Consider the following 18840-nt stretch of genomic DNA (forward strand, 5'->3'; position numbering starts at 1 on the left):
GAGAGTGGCATGATGAAGACGGTGAACACGAGTGCCAGACCGATTAGTGGGGTGGCTAAAGACGTATATGTGAAGATTGGAGAATGGGAAGGAATGATTGATCTCTCAGTCGTGCCTATGGACGACTTCAAGTTAGTACTTGGGATGGAGTTCCTAGATAAGGTACGCGGTTTCCCTATGCCGTTTGCTAATTCACTGTGTATCTTGGATGGTGAGAAGACTTGTATGGTGTCAACCGAACGTGGAAGCAAGAGTGCATCCAAGTCACTTTCGGCCATGCAATTCAAGAAGGGGTACAACAAGAATGAGACATGCTATTTAGCGGTAGCAAAGCAAGAGACGGTTGAAGATAAGGGAAAACTAGAGGTACCCAAGGAAATTGAGAAGGTCATTGATGAGTTCAAGGATGTCATGCCCAAGGAGTTACCAAAGAAGTTACCACCTAGAAGGGAGGTTGACCATGCGATTGAGTTGGAGCCGGGATCAAAACCACCTTCCAAAGCCCCATACCGAATGCCACCACCCGAGTTAGAGGAGTTGCGAAGACAACTCAAGGAGTTGCTGGATGCGGGATACATCCGACCGTCAAAATCCCCGTATGGTGCTCCGGTACTATTTCAAAGAAAGAAGGATGGGTCCTTGCGGATGTGTATAGATTACCGGGCACTTAACAAGGTAACTATCAAGAACAAATACCCAATCCCACTTATTGCTGATTTGTTCGATCAACTTGGGAAGGCGAGATACTTCTCCAAGTTAGACTTGAGATCGGGATATTATCAAGTCCGAATTGCTGAAGGAGATGAGGCTAAGACCACATGCGTGATGAGGTATGGCGCTTATGAATTTCTAGTCATGCCCTTTGGTTTAACCAATGCCCCTGCCACATTTTGTACTTTGATGAACAAATTATTCCACCCGTTCCTCGACAAGTTTGTCGTGGTGTACTTAGATGACATAGTCGTATATAGCGACACCATGGAAGATCATGTGAGGCACTTGAAACAAGTTTTCCAAGTACTAAGGGATAATGAGTTGTATGTGAAACTAGAGAAATGCTCATTTGGATTAAAAGAGGTGGAATTTCTTGGACATCGAATAAAAGATGGGAAGTTGCTGATGGACGAGGCTAAGATCAAGGCAATCCAAGAGTGGGAGGCACCAACCAAGGTTACTGATTTACGATCTTTCCTTGGTTTAGTAAACTACTATCGTCGTTTTATCAAGGGATACTCGGCGAAAGCGGCTCCATTGACAGAATTGTTAAAGAAGAATAAAGCTTGGTTGTGGGATGAGAAATGTCAAGCAGCATTCGAGGAGTTAAAAGGAGCTGTCATGGAAGAACCGGTGTTGAGACTTCCGGATGTGACCATTCCGTTCGAGTTACACACAGACGCATCGGACTTTGCTATTGGAGGAGTTCTAATGCAAGAAGGTCACCCAATCGCGTTCGAAAGTCGAAAACTTAACGAGGCGGAAAGGAAGTACACTGTGCAAGAGAAAGAGATGACAGCGATTATTCATTGTTTGAGGACATGGAGGCATTATCTTTTGGGATCAAGGTTCGTGATTAAGACGGATAATGTGGCAACGAGTTATTTTCAAACTCAAAAGAAGTTGAGTCCAAAACAAGCTCGTTGGCAAGACTTCCTAGCCGAATTTGACTATGTGTTGGAGTATAATCCTGGGAAAGCCAATGTGGTAGCTGATGCCCTAAGTCGTAAGGCGGAGTTTGCAGCTATCACAAAACCACAATTCTTCCTTCAAGATCGTATAAAGGAGGGATTAGAGCATGATTCTATAGCCAAAAACCTTGTTGGATTGGCTCGAGATGGGAATACGCGAAGGTTTTGGCTCAAGGGTGATCTATTATTCACCAAAGGAGACCGGTTATATGTGCCTAGGTGGGGTGATCTTAGACGGACAATCTTGAAGGAGTGTCATGATTCAAAGTGGGCTGGTCATCCAGGTATCAAGAGGACGCTGGCATTAGTAGAAGGCACTTATTATTGGCCAAGGATGGAAGACGACGTAGAGACGTACGTGCGGACATGCCTAATATGCCAACAAGACAAGATAGAGCAACGCCAACCAGGAGGACTATTACAGCCGCTACCTACACCGAAAGGACCATGGGAGAGTGTTTCCATGGACTTCATTACTTGCTTACCCAAGTCGGAAGGGTGTGGGAGTATTATAGTCGTGGTAGACCGGTTTTCTAAGTATGGTACCTTCATAGCCGCATCATCCGAAGTTACCGCGGATGAAACCGCAAAACTATTTTTCAAGAATGTGGTGAAGTATTGGGGGATACCGCATGTGATAGTAAGTGATCGAGATCCAAGGTTCACGGGGCGTTTTTGGACGGAGTTGTTCAAGATCATGGGGACAGACTTGAATTTCTCCACGAGTTTTCATCCCCAAACGGATGGACAGACGGAAAGGGTGAATGCACTATTGGAGCTCTATCTTCGACACTATGTAAGTGCAAATCAACATGATTGGGCTAGGCTTCTTGATATTGCTCAGTTCTCTTATAACATGCAAAGGAGTGAGTCCACGGGGAAGAGTCCTTTTGAGTTGGTGACAGGACGCCAACCTTTGACCCCGAATGCTTTGGCCGCTTCATATGATGGAAGCAGCCCAGCCGCTTATAGAACGATGAAGGAGTGGTACGAACAAGCCGACTTGGCGCGAGCATCACTAGATAAGGCAGCCAAGAAAATGAAGAAATGGGCGGATGAGAAAAGACGACATGTTGAGTTCAAAGTTGGGGACCAAGTGATGGTGAAGCTTTTACCTCAACAATTCAAAACATTTAGGAAGGTGCACAAAGGATTGATCCGGAGATATGAAGGCCCATTCCCGGTAATTGGACGTGTTGGGAACGTATCTTATCGAGTTCAACTACCGTCCAAGTTAAAGATTCATCCAGTCTTCCACGTAAGTTTTCTAAAACCTTATCATGGGGACGAGGAAGACCCAGAGCGAGGAGTTTCCAAACGAGCACCAATGGCAGTTGCGACTTCGTTCGATCGTGAAGTGGAAGATATCTTGTTGCATCGAACGGTACGGAGGCGAGGTGTACCGAGCTATAGAGAATACCTAGTTAAGTGGCGTAACTTGCCCGATAGTGAAGCAAGCTGGGAAGCCGAAGACTTATTGTGGCAGTTCACAGACAAAATCAAGAAATATCACGAGGAACACACGACGAGGACGTCGCTAGCTTAGGTGGGGGAGAATGTCACAACCCAACAAGTTTGTGGCCCAACCTACTAAGATTATGACCCAATTAAGAGTTTTAACCCAAGAACCTCATGGAAGGCCCAAGAACATCATGGAAGCTCCCTAGAACTTTCCCATGAGTTCTTCCATGGAATGGTATGGAATGTTCATGGAAATATCTATCTCCATGTATATACTTGAAGTTTCTAGTACTTAGATCCTAACCATTGATTTAGATTAATCTTAGCCATCCATTTTGTGTTAGGAGTAGTATAAATAGGGGTGGTCTCATTTGGCACACCACACCTCAAATCTCAAACATTCTCTCTTGTAAAGCATTCTCAAGCAATATAAGTATTTTCTTCAATTCCACTTGTTCTATAATATTTTCTCTTTTGCTTACTTGAATCGTTATAAGGTCTGAGAAAGGCTGACTTAGTAGAGACTAAGTGCCGCACGTGAGCTTATCGAGATAAGTCCGTGACATTAGGTTGCATTACAATTATTAACAATTTTTACAATTATTTATTTTATCAAATAAATAAAATATATAAAAAAAAAAGTTTCTACAAATGATTGAATCTAAAGTATTTTTATCTTTGAAAGTATTTTCCATATTCAAAGGAGTTATATTAACAATTTTCTAGATCATTTCCTAAGCACGCATGCATTTTCGAAAGGAAACCCGAATCACATTGTAAGAAACTGATCATTAAACGACCCCAGGAGAAGGCAGACTGAGTTTGAATCATGAATGAATACGGAAGAAAATCTCTCCGAGGTCAATCTGGAGATTCATATTTTAGACAGGTTAATTAAGAATGTGAGATGCCGAGGCTCGAACTCATGACCTCCACCCCGTACCCAAACACAAGTAATGGGGATATCACTCGGCCAAAAGCGTGGTAGTAAATATAAAATTCGTTATTGGTTTAAAAGAAGTGTATATGAATGAAAGAACTAACGAAAAGGATAACGATTTAGCATGAAGCAAATCATGAGAGATGTGTTAGTATTTAAAATAGATTTTTTTCACAACAGCTCAAACACTTGTACTTTTTAACAATCGTAACGTAAATGTCAATGTTAACCATTATATACAACACAATGAAAATACGACTCAAAATGTCTTTTAGGTGTGTTTGAATGAAACTAGTTGGAGCTGGAGCTTATCATACGCTCTTCTTTTTTCAAGAAGCTAGTTCTATAAGCTTCTTTTTTTAACAGCGATTAGGATCACCCGAGGGGGACTAAACTACCTGTGACGATCGCTCCAAATCCATATGGACGAACACGTCATTCATTGATTTCATTGCGAGGTATTTGACCTCTATATGATACGTTTTGTAAACATTGCATTCTTTTGAAAAGGCACACCATAAATGAATATTTAAATCAAAGGTTTTCGACATCTGATGATTTCTACATATAGACAATCACCGTATATAATAGTTTACAATAGTACTTCCGTTGACAATGCAGTCAAAATAAGGTACATGATGATGAATTGGTGAATGCAACGTTTTCTTGAAAAATATGCCATATAAGACTCCATGCACATAGCTTGTCTATCATATAAGCAAACAGCGGAAGACTTCTAGGGAACCTGAGAATAAACATGCTAACAAGTGTCAACACAAAGGTTGGTGAGTTCATAGTTTTAATGTTGCGCATAATCTGTATATAAAGGTGGATCACAAGATTTCAGTTGTTCAATCCAGAAACGTTTATCAAAATATTCTACGAAATTGAGCACCCTGGTAACTAAACTTAACGTATATATAATTTGTACCCTTTGTATAATCATCTTAATAATACACGCAAACCAACGTGTACGCTTCTCAAATAGCATACGTCCGTTAAAAGGCTAGTGCTCTAGCTCGAACGGGGGTATCAAGCCCTATGGATCCATATACTACTACTCGCGCCCACCAGTTCTTATAACTGGCAGTTACTAGTTACCAAAGCTAAGGGATTTTCGGTTCAAACTCAGTGTAGAATTTAGTATGTACTTTTATCCATTGCGTTTAAAATAAAGTGCATGTATTCTCAGCCCAAAAATATAGATTGCAAAAGCAATTAAAAAGGGAGCATATGAAACTCACCTTAGCAGCACACAAAGTTGTTCATCGTAATGTGACCGAAACTCGGAATATCAAATAATCCTAGAGCTCAACCTAGAGAATATATGTTGGTCAATAAATATCTATCAAGCTAGGTCTGGTCATAGTGTATCATAATCCTAATGCTCGAGATCGACATACAAAAGTTATTCAAAGTCGTTTCAAAAAGTCAATTTTGACAATAGTTTAACAAAACGAGACGTACCTCATATAAGGATTCATTTACTCGGTTGGTAATATTCAAAAATTCAATTTATCAATCTTACAAACAAGTTGTTTAAATATTAATTGCAGATTCAAAAGCAATTTCAATTAATGTTAACCATAATTCAGTTGATCATATCTTTTAATTCGTTCACCGGAATTAAGCGATTTCTAAATGAAAAGTTATTGATTTTTCGCCAGCTTTCCAAAAACATGCATATCATATACCTTTTATCAATAATATATGTATTTAATTCGTGATTCAACATAACTGTTTAACGAAGAAATTTAGCATACAAGCATGTATAAATATATATTCGAGCACTAGACGGGGATACACTATTAATATATAATAGATAAGATATAAATGCTTACGTATCAATATTGTGATTCAATATTGTAGGAAAGTACGTAGACGTAACGGAGATGATAAACACTAGGTTTGACTTGCAAATAATACCCACGAACATTACCCATAACATCCATAGCTATAACCCATAATTTCCTTAGCTTTAACCCGTTTGAGAACTCGTTTTGAAAGTTACACGCTCATGACCTCGTCGTAATATTTTATGTATAATACTAATAATAACACTAATATTACAAATAATAATATTAGAATTAATAACAATAATAATAATAATAATAATAATAATAATAATAATAGAAATAATAATAATAATAATAATAATAATAATAATAATAATAATAATAATAATAATAATAATAATAATACGGAGTAAAAAGAATGAGGAAAGAAACAGAATAGATCGAGCTATTTATACATGTTTGCTGAATCTGATGCCCATGCGATCGCATGGACTTTCAGTGCAAATGTCATGCGATCGCATGGCCCGTCTGGACAGCTCACATATAATTTGTAATTTAGTTTGTCGACATAATTTAATATAATATATACAATATATTTAATTTAAATAATTAATTATATATTATATTAAATTCATGTGCATAGTTGACTTGTAATTTTCGTTCCGATGACTCGTACGTTATCACTCGACTTATGTCCCGGTTCCGGTTTCTCGAACGCATTTTCATACGCTTAGAAAACTCGCAATTTATATTTTGTGACTCGTACCTTTGTCAAAATATAGTCTTAAATTATCAATAAACTATATCCTTCAAAGTGTATCTTAAACTTTCGAGTGTTTTGGTCATTTACTTCTATAAATCATTGTCTCGCTATTTGTTAATATATATATAATAACAAATCGTTTTATGACCAAGTTAATATATATTTTCAACATTCATTTCAAAAATTTTGAGATTCAGTTTTACAGACTTTGCTTATCGTGTCGGAAATGTTAATCATACAAAGATTAAGTTTAAATTTGGTCAGAAATTTCCGGGTCATCACAGTACCTACCCGTTAAAGAAATTTCGTCCCGAAATTTGAGTGAGGTCGTCATGACCAGCAATAAAAATGTTTTCATGCCGTATATGTGTTGATAAATAGAGTTTTATCACCGTTGAATAATATGGATAACACAATCCAATTACTCGAAGCGTATGAGGGAAGTTATCGTAATAAAGTGAAATAGAGAATAGAGATGCGTCTTATCTCTTGACGTAGTAACGATTTGTAACGACCCGGCCAAATCGTCATTGACGGCGCCGCTACTTAGGTCCCGTTACGTGGTCGTAGTCCCTATATGAGACTCGTTTGACCAAAATTATGTCGCGTTCATTTGAAAGGTACAAAGTTTAGTTTAACAAACGGATCGACAAGTTTAAGTTTACAAGGTTATAAAGTATGAATGAAATAACTTGCGACATAATATAAGTTGAAAAACACCGTTGCTATAAATAGCGTAAGTATGTAACCAAAAGTTTGAATCCAAAAGTGCTATCCCTAGCGTATGTATGTATGTGTGCTTGACCCCAAGCAAGAAATCAGAGTGTATGCATGTATGCTTGACCCCAAGCAAGTATGAATGTACGCGGAAGCATGTATCAAATAGCCATGTATGAACCTGAGAAACATATAGAAAACTGTCAACGAAAAACGTTGGTGAAATCATAGGTGTTTGTAATAAACGTTATATTTTGAACCACAAGATTTAGTATTTCCATAAATTGATCATCCAAAAGTTGCATTCCAAAAGTTGGTTCGCGAGCACCCAATTATCAAAGCTTAACATTCCTTCCATTGTATACCCCATCACTTAGTGCTAGAACAAACACTGATTCTCGAAAATATATTTCATCCGTAGACGGTAGCGAACCGTCAAAGATGAGGGTTGTCAACCCATATGGCCATATAACATAAGTTCTCGCTTACACCCGGCAAGTGTAACTAATGATAATCGAATTGAGGATTTTCGTTCTAAACTCGCTGTAGAATGTTTGTTTTCCTTGTTCTTGTGTTCAAAGTATAAAAGCAAGTAGTACAAAATGTAACAAAGTATATGTTTCTCAGCCCACAATTTAAAAGTATAAAAAGTTGTTGAAAAGGTGGGACTATGATCTCACCTCGAGTGCACGAGTATAAAGGTACTTCACAAAGTAAACGTGTGCATGAAAGTTGCTTAGTCTTGACCTAAACAAGTAAATTGTATCAATTAACCGGTTACGACACATGGTTGGGTGAAATGTGTTCAATTAGTCCTATGGCTCGTTACGACTCGAATAGTATAGCATGTGAATCACGTTGTCAAGTTTCATGCAAGAATCAAGTATAAAAGCATGTTAGAACGATTGTAATAAAGTTTGGTTAAGTTTGACTAAAAGTCAAACTTGGTCAAAGTCAATGAAAAAGTCAACACGTTCGGGTCGGGTCCCGAACTATTTTTCTAATCTTAGAAATCATATATGAGCATGTTGGCCAAGTTACATGTTAATCGGAGGTGCGTAGCATAGCAAACATTTTTCGAAATTTGACAAAGTAGGTCAGAATCTGACCACGGCATATGCCGCGCCGCGACAAAGCTGGCCGCGCCGCGGCATTACACGCGAGCTGATACCTGGCCAGTTTCAGTTTTCTAAGTCTCAACCCAAAACCTTTTTATGCATAAAACACAAACCGCAAACACTTAGAACTCGCATCTTATATCGTTGGAAAGCTCTTTTGACAAGGAATACAATTAACTACCTTTCACAAGCAAAAACATCAATTACAATAACCGAAAACTCGTCAATTGATCAAGAAAGGTAAATTTTCAAAGTTTCAAGTTCGTAAAACGTATTTTATGATTCGGGAATCCAATTTACACATACGATATGTCGTTTTGAAGGTAATGAAGCATACATTACAACTAAACACTTACTAATAACATTTCATGGCATTCGAAACATCAAAAGCTCATTTTAAGTCTATCAAACTCTAACCAAAATCCGTAAAAATCAATATTCATGTTTTTGAAGTTTCCTTAATCAACCTACGCATCAAAACGAAGCTAGTGATACTAGTAACACAATTAAAACATGAACTTTAACAATTTAACAACATTAACTCATCCAAAATCAAAGATTTAGCACACCCATTTCAAATGTTCAAACTAGTTACTCAAAACAACGAATCGAGCAAACAAAACATATATTCATGTTATACACGAGCCATAGACACTAACTAACACCATTTCAAATCAAAAACACGAATTTAGAGAAATCTAGAGTTTTAGAAATGTTACCCAAACGAGATGAAGTTGGTATCAAATTGTAGAGGATGAAGAGAGGATTCCAAATATGTAATTTGTTTTGAAGTTTGCTTCCCGATCCGAATTTAGATGATGATTTATGTTTGTGTTCTTGAGAGAAAAAAAGAAAGAAAGAAAGAAGAAGAAATGGATGAATGAGGGGTGGAGGTGGTGAGTGGTTGACTAGTCAACTACTAGCCACCTCTTTGGTCAAGTGGCGGAACTAGTCCCTCAAGTTTCAGAGCGGGTGCGGGAATTAACCAAACGAATATTTTTAAAACGCAAGTTAACGAGAGATGTTATAATTAAATGACGGAATTATTATGAACGTTAGTCAACGGAAACTACGAATTTAAATACGAAAGATTATTATTAAAAAAAAAGACGGTGTTAAAAATAAATTTAACGGAAAAACGCGGGATGTTACATTATCCACACCTCAAAAGAAATTTCGTCCCGAAATTTAGTTGGAAGTAGTAGTTGTTGAATCTTACTCGAGATCTTACGTTGTAAATTCTACGAATAAGTGAAGGTACGTCCTTGAGTATTTCCACGAATTTTAACGGTCGGGATCATATGTTGTTTTAAGGTTTGGCTTCCATGATTCATGGTTTCAACCGGTCCTCCTAGGAAGTGAGGGTTATCGTCGATAGTGAGTTCATCAAAGGAGATAACAAGTTCTTGTTTCGCAAAACACGTCTTTGAGTTGATACATCGAATGTAGGATAAACGGAGACCCAAAATGAGTCGGAAAAGTCTAAACGGCTAGCGACGGGTCCAAAACACCCCAAGAATTTAAAGGATCAAAATATCGCGGATTTAGCTTCCTACGTTTCCCGAAATGGATTTCACCTTTCCAAGGTGCGACTCTTAACGTGACGCGGTTTCCCACGTGGAAATTTTGAAATGTTTACGTCTAACATTGGTGTAGCTCTTAGTGATTTTCGAGTCGCGTAGGGTTTTACCCGAATATGAATAAATTTTCTCGGTTGCTCATGAATAACCTCGGCCCCGGTGAATTGATCATCGTTTACTTGGTTCGACAAAGGAGAATGACGTTTCCGGTCACATGTGGTTTCAAAAGGAGTGACGTTAAAACTCGAATGAAAATCATTGTAGTACGAGGATTCGGTTAAAGGGAAATACTTTGCTCAAGTAAATTTGAAGTTGGTAATACAACTTGTATTATGGTTTCCAAGGTTTAAATCGCATGTTTGTTCGGTCCGTCGGGTTGTGGATGGTACGCGGTACTCATGTCTAAATGCGGTCCCGAGGCTTTTTGTAAGGTACTCCAAAATCTAGAAGTGAAACGAGGATCTCGATCCGAAACGGCGTACATTTCCCTAAGGCATTTTGAACAAGTTTGCTAGGAATTGAAAACGTTAGCTAGGACAAGTTTCTCAAGAATATTCGCGTCGCGGAAGATTTATCGGTTTCCAAAAACGTTCGTCGGGGCAAGTTCTTATCGGGTTTTGAAAACGATTGTTAGGACTATCCACCCTCGCGGCGAATACTTGTATGACGTGAAGAGTCGCTCTCCATTGAGAATTTAGAATAAGGACCTCCTGAACCGGAAGTACGAGGGTGATGCAAGAGAAGTTTCCGCCTCGATGCGAGCATAACGAGTAAGTTGTAGTTAGTCAATAAGACTGTGCGAGGACGAGCTAGTATACCCGTGTGACATACGGTTGAAGTCGAATGGAATCGGTAATTCATTCGGAAGCATAAATATAATTTGACAATAATTGAAGGTGTGTCCCCGGTATGGTTGTTATAAATATTCTCGGAGTTTTCTAATGTCCAAACCTGAAAAGATGAAGTCATGTACATGGCACATGGTGGTGTTTAGGTTGATCGAGTCTAACCACCATCACGTGTCACTAGAACTTTGGTATGTCTTACCGTAATATAACCACGTTGATCGAGTGTCGTTATATTACGCTAACTCATACCTCCATTCCCACATCACTCTATAGATTCAAGTTCGTGTCATCGCGAAAATCTAAAATAAACAAAATGTAACGACGTCTCAAACGTGACTCGTATTAAATCGAAAGAATTGGTGCAACTCTGAAGATGCGTTCCCCGAGGGAAGTGTATAGTTGATTGTTTACGTCAATGTGGTTCGAGTCAGACAATATGTATTTAGGTATGAAAAGAGTAACGAGTCATGATAACAAGTAGTACGCAACCGTAGCGATAAATAGTGATGATGATACTCATCTAGAGTAGTGACGGTGACTTTACAATACTCATGGATAGTAAGCTAAGACGGGGTGGATAACAACCAAAGAATTAGAGTTCCCGAGCTAGAGTGGCTAACGAAGTCGCGGTCATCCGTACGCGTATGAATCTTGAATTCACGTGTTTTACCAAAAATTGGCGGAATACGAGTTCGTATGATGAAAGTTTGGGTACCATTAAAAAGTTTGCCTAAGAATGATTCAAGTATAATGCACAAGTAGTCAAGTAAGTGTTATCTATAGCAAATGTATGTCAGAATGCAATGGCTAACTATCCGGTTGTAGTCTAGACTCACTAATGCGTCCTAACGACTCTGTTAGACACACTAATGCACGTCCTAGTTCCCTACAACCAACGCTCTGATACCATCTGTAACGACCCGGCCAAATCGTCATTGACGGCGCCGCTACTTAGGTCCCGTTACGTGGTCGTAGTCCCTATATGAGACTCGTTTGACCAAAATTATGTCGCGTTCATTTGAAAGGTACAAAGTTTAGTTTAACAAACGGATCGACAAGTTTAAGTTTACAAGGTTATAAAGTATGAATGAAATAACTTGCGACATAATATAAGTTGAAAAACACCGTTGCTATAAATAGCGTAAGTATGTAACCAAAAGTTTGAATCCAAAAGTGCTATCCCTAGCGTATGTATGTATGTGTGCTTGACCCCAAGCAAGAAATCAGAGTGTATGCATGTATGCTTGACCCCAAGCAAGTATGAATGTACGCGGAAGCATGTATCAAATAGCCATGTATGAACCTGAGAAACATATAGAAAACTGTCAACGAAAAACGTTGGTGAAATCATAGGTGTTTGTAATAAACGTTATATTTTGAACCACAAGATTTAGTATTTCCATAAATTGATCATCCAAAAGTTGCATTCCAAAAGTTGGTTCGCGAGCACCCAATTATCAAAGCTTAACATTCCTTCCATTGTATACCCCATCACTTAGTGCTAGAACAAACACTGATTCTCGAAAATATATTTCATCCGTAGACGGTAGCGAACCGTCAAAGATGAGGGTTGTCAACCCATATGGCCATATAACATAAGTTCTCGCTTACACCCGGCAAGTGTAACTAATGATAATCGAATTGAGGATTTTCGTTCTAAACTCGCTGTAGAATGTTTGTTTTCCTTGTTCTTGTGTTCAAAGTATAAAAGCAAGTAGTACAAAATGTAACAAAGTATATGTTTCTCAGCCCACAATTTAAAAGTATAAAAAGTTGTTGAAAAGGTGGGACTATGATCTCACCTCGAGTGCACGAGTATAAAGGTACTTCACAAAGTAAACGTGTGCATGAAAGTTGCTTAGTCTTGACCTAAACAAGTAAATTGTATCAATTAACCGGTTACGACACATGGTTGGGTGAAATGTGTTCAATTAGTCCTATGGCTCGTTACGACTCGAATAGTATAGCATGTGAATCACGTTGTCAAGTTTCATGCAAGAATCAAGTATAAAAGCATGTTAGAACGATTGTAATAAAGTTTGGTTAAGTTTGACTAAAAGTCAAACTTGGTCAAAGTCAACGAAAAAGTCAACACGTTCGGGTCGGGTCCCGAACTATTTTTCTAATCTTAGAAATCATATATGAGCATGTTGGCCAAGTTACATGTTAATCGGAGGTGCGTAGCATAGCAAACATTTTTCGAAATTTGACAAAGTAGGTCAGAATCTGACCACGGCATATGCCGCGCCGCGACAAAGCTGGCCGCGCCGCGGCATTACACGCGAGCTGATACCTGGCCAGTTTCAGTTTTCTAAGTCTCAACCCAAAACCTTTTTATGCATAAAACACAAACCGCAAACACTTAGAACTCGCATCTTATATCGTTGGAAAGCTCTTTTGACAAGGAATACAATTAACTACCTTTCACAAGCAAAAACATCAATTTCAATAACCGAAAACTCGTCAATTGATCAAGAAAGGTAAATTTTCAAAGTTTCAAGTTCGTAAAACGTATTTTATGATTCGGGAATCCAATTTACACATACGATATGTCGTTTTGAAGGTAATGAAGCATACATTACAACTAAACACTTACTAATAACATTTCATGGCATTCGAAACATCAAAAGCTCGTTTTAAGTCTATCAAACTCTAACCAAAATCCGCAAAAATCAATATTCATGTTTTTGAAGTTTCCTTAATCAACCTACGCATCAAAACGAAGCTGGTGATACTAGTAACACAATTAAAACATGAACTTTAACAATTTAACAACATTAACTCATCCAAAATCAAAGATTTAGCACACCCATTTCAAATGTTCAAACTAGTTACTCAAAACAACGAATCGAGCAAACAAAACATATATTCATGTTATACACGAGCCATAGACACTAACTAACACCATTTCAAATCAAAAACACGAATTTAGAGAAATCTAGAGTTTTAGAAATGTTACCCAAACGAGATGAAGTTGGTATCAAATTGTAGAGGATGAAGAGAGGATTCCAAATATGTAATTTGTTTTGAAGTTTGCTTCCCGATCCGAATTTAGATGATGATTTATGTTTGTGTTCTTGAGAGAAAAAAAGAAAGAAAGAAAGAAAGAAGAAGAAATGGATGAATGAGGGGTGGAGGTGGTGAGTGGTTGACTAGTCAACTACTAGCCACCTCTTTGGTCAAGTGGCGGAACTAGTCCCTCAAGTTTCAGAGCGGGTGCGGGAATTAACCAAACGAATATTTTTAAAACGCAAGTTAACGAGAGATGTTATAATTAAATGACGAAATTATTATGAACGTTAGTCAACGGAAACTACGAATTTAAATACGAAAGATTATTATTAAAAAAAAGACGGTGTTAAAAATAAATTTAACGGAAAAACGCGGGATGTTACACGATTGATTTCTGGAATTTAAGGAATAGAAAGTCTTCATAATCTAAATAAGATTTGATTCTTCGGAATTTAAGGAAATTAAGATCTTCTTTAATTAAATGAGGTCACCTGCCTCGATTGCTCTGTCTGTTATTTCGCTTATAAATTAACCCCTTTCATCTCATTATTTTCACCACTCCTACATCTTCTTCCTCATTTCATACTTCAAAAAGATTGTGAAATGCTTCATCCAGTTCTGATTCTTGATATACTCCTAACTTTCATATCTGTCATTCTTCTTTTTCATCTACCTCCAGAGGAAGTTACTTTCTTCTACCATTACCTTGGGGTTATAGTGTTTTTCATTATCCCGTGTCTTTATATTGCTATACGCATTGATATACACGGTTTGTAAATTTCGGGGTTGTTATTGGGCCTATATTCTCCTTTATATTTCGGAGCTCCATGCTTTCGATTTCTCTTCCCGACCTTAAGTCAAGCGGATAATGGCAGAATTTGTAGGTATGAATTTCGGATGAACATAATTAATGTTCTAAGAAAGAAATTGTAATGACACGATCTTGATTTGTCAAATTACCAGAATATCTGGAAAAGACCGAATCATCAAGAAATATATTTTCTTGATATATTTAGAGATTATATAGAATGAAAGAGTTATGTAACATGGTTCATGATGAGGGTGTGATCTGTGAACCTTTATCACGTTTCATTAGAAACTCAGCATGACTTACTGTAATATAATCACGTTGATCAAGTGTCATTATATTATACTAATTCATGCTTCAGTTCCCAACATTACTTCAAAACATCCATTTTTCGAATTTTTCAGATTTTAGAAACTAAAATAGTTTCTTTTATGATGTAACAAAGATAGCGTGAAGAGATAAATGATTTCAGATAAGAATAGTTATGAAAATATCTTCAGAAATATCGAGGATATTTATAATGAAAGATATGATGATATCTTAGAATATCTAAGATCAGAGGATGATGAAGAATATTGTCCGCAAAGGTTTTAGAGTAAGGAGCAACGTATTTACTAAGGATTTCAGCAGACACTGAATCATTTGAATTCTTTGAAGGCAGGTTCAGTCTTTGTGATTTATCCACAGCCTTCTTCATACTTTGCTCAATCCGTTTTCCAGTTCCAAACCTTCTTTTTTTTTCTCAGCTTTACCACCATACTATTCTTTATTATCAAACTTTTGACTGTTAAGGTCGTTTACAGTTTTTTGCTGCTTCACCAGCATTTTTCAAAATTTGGAGAACTAATTCTCAATTTAGGGTGTTTTTTAGAATCTTCACATTCGAAGTGTGTAAATCTAGGAGAGAGACGTTATATGAAATGTCCCGTTCTTATTGATTAAAAATGTTCCATATTAATTGATTTCGTTGCGAGGTTTTGACCTCTATATGAGACGTTTTTCAAAGACTGCATTCATTTTTAAAACAAACCATAACCTTTATTTCATAAATAAAGGTTTAAAAAGCTTTACGTAGATTATCAAATAATGATAATCTAAAATATCCTGTTTACACACGACCATTACATAATGGTTTACAATACAAATATGTTACATCGAAATCAGTTTCTTGAATGCAGTTTTTACACAATATCATACAAACATGGACTCCAAATCTTGTCCTTATTTTGGTATGCAACAGCGGAAGCTCTTAATATTCACCTGAGAATAAACATGCTTTAAACGTCAACAAAAATATTGGTGAGTTATAGGTTTAACCTATATATATCAAATCGTAACAATAGACCACAAGATTTCATATTTCAATACACATCCCATACATAGAGATAAAAATCATTCATATGGTGAACACCTGGTAACCGACATTAACAAGATGCATATATAAGAATATCCCCATCATTCCGGGACACCCTTCGGATATGATATAAATTTCGAAGTACTAAAGCATCTGGTACTTTGGATGGGGTTTGTTTGGCCCAATAGATCTATCTTTAGGATTCGCGTCAATTAGGGTGTCTGTTCCCTAATTCTTAGATTACCAGACTTAATAAAAAGGGGCATATTCGATTTCGATAATTCAACCATAGAATGTAGTTCACGTACTTGTGTCTATTTTGTAAATCATTTATAAAACCTGCATGTATTCTCATCCCAAAAATATTAGATTTTAAAAGTGGGACTATAACTCACTTTCACAGATTTTTACTTCGTCGAGAAGTAAGACTTGGCCACTGGTTGATTCACTAACCTATAACAATATATACATATATATCAAAGTATGTTCAAAATATATTTACAATACTTTTAATACATTTTGATGTTTTAAGTTTATTAAGTCAGCTGTCCTCGTTAGTAACCTACAACTAGTTGTCCACAGTTAGATGTACAGAAATAAATCGATAAATATTATCTTAAATCAATCCACGACCCAGTGTATACGTATCTCAGTATTGATCACAACTCAAACTATATATATATTTTGGAATCAACCTCAACCCTGTATAGCTAACTCCAACATTCACATATAGAGTGTCTATGGTTGTTTCGCAATATATATATATATATGGGTCGACATGATAGGTCGAAACACTGTATACGTGTCTATGGTATCTCAAGATTACATAATATACAATATAAGTTGATTAGGTTATGGTTGGAATAGATTTATTACTAACTTTCACGTAGGTAAAATGAGTAGTTTTTATCAATCTTGTTTTACTCGCCATTTCTTCGTTTCTAATTCGTTTTGAGTGATTCCAGTGGCCACGGTTTCGTATTGAACTTAACTTTATGAATCTAAATAGAAAAAGTATAAGTTTATAGCAGAAATACAAGTTACAAGTCGTTTTTGAAAGAGGTAGTCATTTCCGTCGAAAGAACGACATCTTGATGACCATTTTGAAAAACATACTTTCACTTTGAGTTTAACCATGATTTTTGGATATAGTTTCATGTTCATAAGAAAAATCATTTTTCCAGAAGTATAGCTTTTAAATCAAAGTTCTTCTTAGCTTTTAATTATCCCAACCAAAACAGCCCCCGGTTTTACTACGACGTCGTATATCCAGTTTTATGGTGTTTATCGTGTTTCCGGGTTTTAAATCATTAAGTTAGCATATAATATAGATATAGAACATGTGTTTAGTTGATTTTAAAAGTCTAGTTAGAAGGATTAACTTTATTTGCGAACAAGTTTAGAATTAACTAAACTATGTTCTAGTGATTACAAGTTTATAACGTTGAATAAGACAGCTTTTTATGTATGAATCGAATGATGTTATGAACATCATTACTACCTCAAGTTTCTTGGATAAACCTACTGGAAATGAGAAAAATGGATCTAGCTTCAAAGGATCCTTGGATGGCTTGAAAGTTCTAGTATTAGAAAGATAACCTACTGTAAGTAACAAAGGTTTCTTGATCTTGGATGATTACTTGGAATGGATTTAGAAAACTTGAAAGTAAACTTGCAATCTTGGAAGTATTCTTGATTTTATGAAACTAGAACTTTTGGAATTTATGAAGAACACTTAGAACTTGAAGATAGAACTTGAGAGAGATCAATTAGATGAAGAAAATTGAAGAATGAAAGTGTTTGTAGGTCTTTTTGGTCGTTGGTGTATGGATTAGATATAAAGGATATGTAATTTTGTTTTCATGTAAATAAGTCATGAATGATTACTCATATTTTTGTAATTTTATGAGATATTTCATGCTAGTTGCCAAATGATGGTTCCCACATGTGTTAGGTGACTCACATGGGCTACTAAGAGCTGATCATTGGAGTGTATATACCAATAGTACATACATCTAAAAGCTGTGTATTGTACGAGTACGAATACGGGTGCATACGAGTAGAATTGTTGATGAAACTGAACGAGGATGTAATTGTAAGCATTTTTGTTAAGTATAAGTATTTTGATAAGTGTATTGAAGTCTTTCAAAAGTGTATAAATACATATTAAAACACTACATGTATATACATTTTAACTGAGTCGTTAAGTCATCGTTAGTCGTTACATGTAAGTGTTGTTTTGAAACCTTTAGGTTAACGATCTTGTTAAATGTTGTTAACCCAATGTTTATAATATCAAATGAGATTTTAAATTATTATATTATCATGATATTATGATATATTAATATATCTTAATATGATATATATTCATTTAAATGTCGTTACAACGATAATCGTTACATATATGTCTCGTTTCGAAATCCTTAAGTTAGTAGTCTTGTTTATATGTATGTAACTCATTGTTAATATACTTATGGAGATACTTACTTATCATAATCTCATGTTAACCATATGTATATCCATATATATATCGTCATGTCGTTTTTACAAGTTTTAACGTTCGTGATTCGCCGGTCAACTTGGGTGGTCAATTGTCTATATGAAACATATTTCAATTAATCAAGTCTTAACAAGTTTAATTGCTTAACATGTTGGAAACATTTAATCATGTAAATATCAATCTCAATTAATATATATAAACATGGAAAAGTTCGGGTCACTACATTATATGTACACATATAGCTGTTGGCGTAGACAT

This window comes from Rutidosis leptorrhynchoides, chromosome 9 (assembly GCF_046630445.1).
Source record: "Rutidosis leptorrhynchoides isolate AG116_Rl617_1_P2 chromosome 9, CSIRO_AGI_Rlap_v1, whole genome shotgun sequence".
Taxonomy (NCBI): domain Eukaryota; kingdom Viridiplantae; phylum Streptophyta; class Magnoliopsida; order Asterales; family Asteraceae; genus Rutidosis; species Rutidosis leptorrhynchoides.